Source organism: Colossoma macropomum, unplaced genomic scaffold (genome assembly GCF_904425465.1).
Source record: "Colossoma macropomum unplaced genomic scaffold, Colossoma_macropomum, whole genome shotgun sequence".
Taxonomy (NCBI): domain Eukaryota; kingdom Metazoa; phylum Chordata; class Actinopteri; order Characiformes; family Serrasalmidae; genus Colossoma; species Colossoma macropomum.
Genome location: NW_023494807.1, coordinates 28,205,254 through 28,213,142, shown reverse-complemented (window position 1 = coordinate 28,213,142; position 7,889 = coordinate 28,205,254). Strand labels below are relative to the sequence as shown.

Sequence of the window (7,889 nt, the reverse complement as noted above, 5' to 3'; positions counted from 1 at the left end):
TGGCCTGGGTTCGATTCCCGGCCAGGTGACCAGGGTCATTTCTGTGTGGAGTTTGCCTGTTCTCCCCGTGTCTGTGGGAGGAAACCAAAAACATGCAGTCAGGCCAATTGGACGTGCTGAATTGCCCCTAGGTGTGAGTGTGTGTGTGTGAATGTGTCTGTGTGAATGTGAATGTGCCCTGTGATGGACTGGCGACCTGTCCAGGGTGTATCCTGCCTTCCGCCCACTGACAGCTGGGATAGGCTCCAGCACCCCACTGTGACCCAGAAGGATAAGTGGTTTAGATGATGGATGGATGGATGGATTTCTGTAACCCTGGCCTAAGAATAGCTCAGCTAGTTTGCATTGAAGTCCCTGTAGTTACTAAATAATAAGCCTTAGCATGTTATAAACCTGGCATTTTAAGGGTTTAATGCACAATTAAAGTACTGATTATAACATATTGAAGCAAAAATAAAACATAAAATGTAAAATGCACCATAACTTTTTCACAGGCCAGATTTTATTTTCCCAATGTTAAGTTATGAATGTTAAGTTCTGCTAACAAACAATTGTGCATTTAAACGTGCATTAAATTTGCATACTTTCTTTCCTCTGAACAAAAAAACTAAATTTTTGAGAGGCCAAATTTTATCACAGTCAACATCATATATATGTTTATTCCAGTAAAACAAAGCATTTTTAAGAGAGGCAATTTCATGCAGAAAAACAATGATGATGTATTTCTTATTTTTAGCAGAAAATGACCTAATAAACATGCTTTATATAATGCTGTATAAGGACTGATTAATTCAGACAGTTCAAGGAATCCTTTGATGAGTTTGTCAAACTCACTCTGCCTCAAAGCTAATCTACAAATGGACAAAGAAATTTCCCTCGCTTTCGACAGAAGTGTTGCTATGTCCTGCTTACTAACTTTAAAACTGATATTTTACCATAATGTTCTTTTTTGGAAACTATCACTCACTCATTTTATACCTGCATTTTCTCAAAGGAATTTCGGAGGGAAATTTGCTTAATGGTATTCCTGTCCCTAAACAAATTTATTTCTATAAATGAGGTGATGGTCTTGTTCCTAAACTACAATACTAATTTATGTAGATTAAATAAGGTTATGAAACTATTAACCTTACTGGGCAAATTTCATATACACAAATCCAGAGTCATGGCATCGAAAATTATATGTTAAATGAAATTATTAAAGCACTGCATTGAGTAACATAGATCATATTCATGTATGACGTATGTACTAGCCATTTATTTATTTAGTCAATCTAATTTTGAATTGTATTTTACTTTGTTGTTTATGTGTGGATGTATGTATTGTCCTTCCATTTGAATTGGTTCAACATAAATCTGTATGTTTAATTCTTCCAAGATGTAACTGGACTTGTACATTTACCTCTGCTCATGATCGTTATATAAAATTTAAATAAATAACTAGGTAAAAATGCATACATACATACATACATACATACTCGGCTTCATGACGCATACGCGCCTTTGGCTGCGTCATGACGTCACCGCGCCCCCGACTGAAAGCAGCGGGTCGAAGCGGAGCCTCAAGATGGAGATGGAGGCCGCGGGCTGACAATCTGGAGACGGTTTTAATGTTGCTGTATTTTCCCAAAAGAGAGTACAAAATCGTCTCCGCGAGGGAAGAGACGTGCGTTTAAACGTAGCTAATATAGACTCAGTCAGCACTGGATATTTTTTGGGGTGAGTTCTCACAAGAATTGACGAGAAAAATACGAGGATGAGAAAGCAACATGTTTCTTGACCGGCCGCCATTTAAACCCGCTGCGTTGAGAGGAAACCACGCACCAAACTGTGCAGATAAAGAGTTTATATGTGCTGTTTTTAAACCTGCTTTCCATCAGAAACGAACCAGTCACTTGTGTTGTAGCTCCTCTGCTAAAATAAAGTTGCCTAGCTTCTGTGTGGGTTGGGGGACGTTGGGTAGCGCGCCAAGCTAAGCTAAGCTAACCACCATTGTGTCCCAGTGGCCGCAGTGCTAGGTTAGCCGACGGATGGCTAAGATGCTATGTTTTCGCAATTAAACATCACTTCTAACGAAGCTGAAGTTAGCTTCTTTTTTTCGAATTTTCCCGTTCCACCTTAAATGCTGCAGTGATTGCGTTCCAGCGCCTGAGACGCAGCCTAGTCGCTGCGGGATTTAAAGTGGAACGGTAAAATTCGAAAAAGAGGCTAGCGGATAGGAAGCCAGCTTAAGCCTCGTTCACTTTTAAATGCTTTATAAATGTTTTATTTACTTTAAAATGGCAGTTATAAAGGGCTGACGGCGAGTATCGGATGCATTAGAGCTGTTTACAAACTAAAATGTGGACGAACTCGCGTAAGGTTAGGAACTCTGATCTAACCTACGTTGGGGCTAAGCTAACAGGCTAAGCTAACGCTAATAAAACAATTTATGTTTATGAAACTGCTCGTTTACCCTCATAAAAGAGGCGGAAACGAGCTGATTGGTTCAACCAGGTGCCCTGGAGCAGGGAATAGAAATCAAATATGTTGTATATCAATTGTTATTTTTGGAAACGTTAATCTAGCTGTCGTTTAGCTAGCAGGCTAACGCTAGCTAACCTATCTCTCTTAGCGACGCTATTTGGTTCTGTTGCTGTTCTCACGTTATCACTTTAATCGCTAATTACGTAGCTAGAGCTTTGCTGATGGGAACCAGAGGTCACTATGTCTACAACACAAATATAGACATTTTATTTACTGTCCAAAACCACAAGTGTCTACCGTCTACACGTGTTTATAGGTAACGTTGATGGTAAAATAGTGGATTATTTGGGGACTGTTTTGCCTTAGAACATCCTTTATGTATTCCTCCACCATGACTATATATAAGTAAATTCAACTCGTTTTAGGGCCAAATGTAGTTATTTTTTGTGAGGGAGCTTTTAGAGGTGGACGTCTGGTTCCTATCACCACCACTGTGAACTATTCTGACTCTGCAAGTTTTTCTAGAACGAAGTGTTTTACACCAAACTATTCTAAATGGGTTTGTTTACATCTTAACTGTTAAGTTATGTAGATATTTTGAAAGATTGGAGGAGTTGCCCTTTAAAACAGAACTACATGTGTGTAACTCTGACAGGAACATATGAAAGAGCTTAATTTAAAAATGTCCATTTGTAACGAGAGTAGGTTTGAAAAGAATAACAGGTGGTATTACTCATAACATGGTATTGATATTTCTTTGTGTATATGCCACTTTCAAGAACATATATTATTGGGAAAATAAAGAAAAAATGACAACTGTGGCATTTAACATGTTTTGGAACAGCAGCCCTTCATGTATAACTTCAGAAAATTTGGCCTGCAATGTGTCTGCTAGGTTGTATAGTTATTTGTTTGTGCGGACATTGTATGTGAAAGTGATAAACACGAATTAACCAAATGCGTCAGAAAAATCTGAATCACTTGAATCATTTAAAACCCTGAATATCAAGGTTGATGATTGTAGAGATTATTGAGCACATTCTCCAGCCTATGCATGTTAAGCGGTCTGTATTTTTTTTACTCTTTCATATACATTTTCTATACATTCAACACTTGCATGCAGAAACTACTGAACTGAAACTCATGAATGATGGCCTGTACTGTAAGATGAAGTTTGTTTTTGGTGGTGTGCTTTGTTCTTTCGGTCCAGGGAAGGTGCTGTTTAAGGTTGTTAAGGTGTTTAGTTTAGTGATAAATATAATTTTTAATAAAGGATCATTTGAGCTGTAATAAATGAAAGACGCAATTTTTTTTTGGGTCTAAACAAAGTTTTCACAAGTTAGGTCTCCAGTATTTCAAATAGACTTTAATGCTTCAGTAATAAAGTCTTCACTTATGAGTCTCACTGAACTTGGACAATATGAAACTGTTGTTCAGGTTTTGTTTTTAAAGGGGAGAAAAATACTGGGGCAAATACTCATTGATGCTTTGCAGTATTGAATGGCTGTGGTGAATAAGTGCAGTACTCACTATATCCTCAGCAAAAGGGTAAGTTTATATGTTTAAAAACATCTTTTATAAAGTTATACAACATGGAAAGGTATAAACTTACTCTTTTGCTGAGGATAGAATGAGTGTTGCACCTTTTCCACCTGAGAATTTTATTAATTATTTTATTTATTTTAGTAGCACCTCACCTGTAGTCGGTGGAAGCACCTTTTTCATCTCGTCTCTGGTTGTAAATGTACATTTTACCCTTGGTGGATTTTTTCCCCCCTCTTTTTTTTCCTCCTGGTGAAGGTTGACTTGGAACTTTTCTTCTGTGATTGCTGGGCCACAAAGCAAACTGCCTTTTTTTAACTAAATGTTATGCTACCTCGCCTTAAAAATGAATATGTTGTGGATTTGATCACTTTAGACCAGCAGTTCATTCATTTTCTTAGTATACATTTTAGTCTATAGGTTAAGCACAGTGATGTTGACTCATGATGAAGTCTGAGCTTCTGAGACTCTGATGTTTTCTGGCCTATTTAAGTTGCAAGAAATGTATTTTAATTTATCTTTAGTAATGAAATAATGTAATAAAATTAGTCATGTTTCCATGCAACATAACAGCTTAAAAAAACACCCATAAAGGGGTATTCATGCTTAATTTTGTGGTTGTAGATCATTTTATTGGTTATGCAGAACCTTTTATTTCATTTTCTTGTTAGTGCCTCACACATGGGACAAGCTGTAAGGTTGTTTCATGAAGTTAATCACATTTCCATTTCCATTGCTTATCAGAGATTGCTTTTCAGAAACCCCTTCCTGTGCAACTTTCAATACATATTTTTGTTTTAATTACTAAAGGGAGGAAAACGTTTAGTGACAGTTGTTTTCTTTCTGTACTAATTACGCATCTGAATCTGCTCATAGTTGCTGCTGGTATGTAATTACCCAATTAAAAAAAACTAAAGATTTTAGCATATTAATAATGTTTCCATTAAGTAAATTACACACACGCTGCATTTAAATGTTTCATTTAGCTTGTAGAATACAGAGTCAAAAGCAAATTAACGATGCTGCTGTCGTTGCCTGTTTCTGTAAAAAAAAATAAATAACTAAAAATAAAAAAACGGAATAAAAATGAATGGACAAAAAATGGCACTTGGTCTGTTTGGCTGTAAAAGAATTTAATTGGCCATAAAATGCAGAAGTGATTGCACCTCTGCCTAAATTTTATCATTTTAAATTTTGCCGACTGTCAGTTCTTCAGTTTTCAGGGCTGTGAAAACACCCTGATCAGGATATGCTTTGAACGAAATCCATTAGTGATGCTTCTACATTACTATACTGAAACCTTTAATTTTGGCATTTGTGTGACTTTGCTGATTATTGGTGCTTGTTGTTGATGGTGCTGTATGATTCTGTGCTGAGAACCAACTGTTTACAGTATTTGATGCATACAGTACAGTCGAACTCCAAGCACCGTTTGTGTTTAACATGCTGTTTTTGGGTTTCTTGTAAACACTTTAAAGCAGAAACACTGATTGACCTAAAATAATTGCAAAATACCTCAGATTTCTATTTTTGTGCACTTTCACTCATCATATTTCTGACACTACCAAGACAAGGGATCCAAATCCAAACAGTAACCTAAAGCTTTTTTTATGGTGTGGGTAGCTTCATTACTAGCTTGGTGACTCATACACTCCTATTTAGATTTATATATATATATGGTACTAAACTAACACTGGGGTTGTTCCCTTCTTGTCTCTTGGGTGGTACCTCAGTACCTTTTAGTGAGGGAACATAATTGTACCTTAATCTACTGTGAATATATATATATATATATATATATATATATATATATATATATATATATATATATATATATAATAAGTTGTATTGACTCCACACACGCTCTTGTCTCCAGGCTTTTTATTTTATTCTGTTTTGAAACATTAGTTTATGAAAATGTACAAATGTACCTTTCCCCTAGAAAAAAATCTACACAGTTGACCAATAAAACCACTGTTGTACCTTTGAGGTTACATTTACATTGTTTGCACGATGACAAATGAAAAATGTATCCGCTCAATACCTTTTTTCTGTCAGGGAATATACATAGATGCTGCTTAGCTAGACCCATTTGAAGGAAATGAATATTAATAAGGTTTATTTATTTATTTTTACTTTGGTGCACCATTTCAGTATTCAGTATTGATGTTTGGACTGCTGCTACTACTAGACTAACTAGTGATCTTTTATAGGAAATGTTTCAATGTCAGAGAATGAAGCATTATACAGATTAAATGTGTCTTCATTGCCAAAGGTCACTGGGTGCCAAGGTTTTTTTGCTCCAGTTAAATTGGGAGCATCAATGGTTTATGGTATGTGTAACATTTTATTGCTACACTACTATTTAAATAAATGGTTTAACTAAAAAAAATCTAATTTTCACAATTTTTACCCACTTGCCTCAGATGTATTGTTCAGCCAAGACAGTGTTCAGATTTTGCTTCTTTAGTGCTCGAACCACAAGGCTTACATTGCTAAAAACACTAGAAGTCAGTGGTCACTCAAATCTTCCCCACACGTCTCTCAACACGCTCAAGCTAGTCTTAATTAAGCTCACACAGACTCATCAGTGTGGTTTAGGACATAATGTTTGCTGTTCACAGTGAGTTATACTGTGTCCTAAACCACATCCACATAGGTGTGGTTGAGAGAAGTTTTGGGAATGTATTTGCATAAAAGCTGTGGGTGACTTGACTTTTGTTGGTAATGTTTGCTTTGTAGCTCCAGTTCTAAACTAAAGAAGCAAATTTGGACACCAGATTTGTCTGGGGTATTTAGAAAATTGTTAATTTTTGTGTTTCGCCCAGCTGTTCCATTAAATTTCAGTTTTTTCAGTTAAATCTGCCCAAACTAATGGGAGAAATTAGAAAACGGACAACATATGATTGTAAAAAAAAATCAAGAGGTCAAATGGTTTAGAAAAAAATGCTTATTTTAGTGCTTTTGTGATTTGTATTTGCAGAGCTTGACCGTCAGTGAAGTGAAGATATGTTGTCAGTGAATGCTTAGTTTGACTGATTTAACCTTTACCCAAGCTGAATTTCCAGTCTGGCGTGTCAGTGGGATGGCTTTGTTGCGAAAGTGTTACAGAAGAACAAGGCCCGTATTCACAGAGTGGCTCAGATCTTCAGGTCTAGAATCTGTTCCTGTCAACTGAGGTTGCATTTTGTGCTTGAGGCATGTCTTTTAAAGATTGTGTAACTCTCAGTCACTGGTTTAGGCGTGTTTGGCGCTGGCATAGTACAGACTCAGAGGTCGCTGTGAGGTCCTCAGAGATGTGATAAAAGATTTCTGGCATAATTAGTAGAATGTCTGTCATGCAAGACACGTGTTTACTTGTTACCCATTTTAACACTTTTTATGTCCTGTTGTTTTCTGATTTAACACATTCCATGTTGAAAACAACCCAAAATGTGTTATCCATAACTAGGTATAGAAGTATTTCAAAACATTTTGTGTTAAAAGTAAAACACAATGTGTCGTCTCCACCTGAACACACAGCTGTCTAGTTAAAGACAGAACATGGTGTTTTTTTAAACACACATTTTAAGAGTGTAGTATAGTCACTAATGGAGCCTAATCCTTTGAAAGGTGTGGTTTTTTTTGTTTTTTTTTATTTTGAATACTTGAGTGGTGTTGGTTACTTTGGAAATCTTGTTTAAAATGCACTTCTGTATGTTTACAACCCAAAGTCTTATCTGTACTTTTAGCAGTGTTAATATCAGAATACAGTTTTGTTGGACGAAGCTTAAACCATATTTGGTAGAAAATGTTTATTCATCCAGCAGAAACAATCAAAATGGGTTAAATATGCTGCTGCATTCTCTTCACTGTTTTGAGTCCAATGCCTCCAACTGTCT

General features: G+C 36.3%; 1 protein-coding gene across 1 annotated transcript in view; it reads left to right on the top strand.

Annotated features, from left to right (window-relative positions):
• Positions 1–1,536: 1,536 nt before the first annotated feature.
• wdr33 (WD repeat domain 33) overlaps positions 1,537–7,889 on the top strand; it is a 30,109-nt gene continuing 23,756 nt past the window's right edge. Inside the window, 1 exon segment of the mRNA XM_036555881.1 lies at positions 1,537–1,719. The gene's annotated coding sequence lies outside the window, so the exon portion shown is untranslated.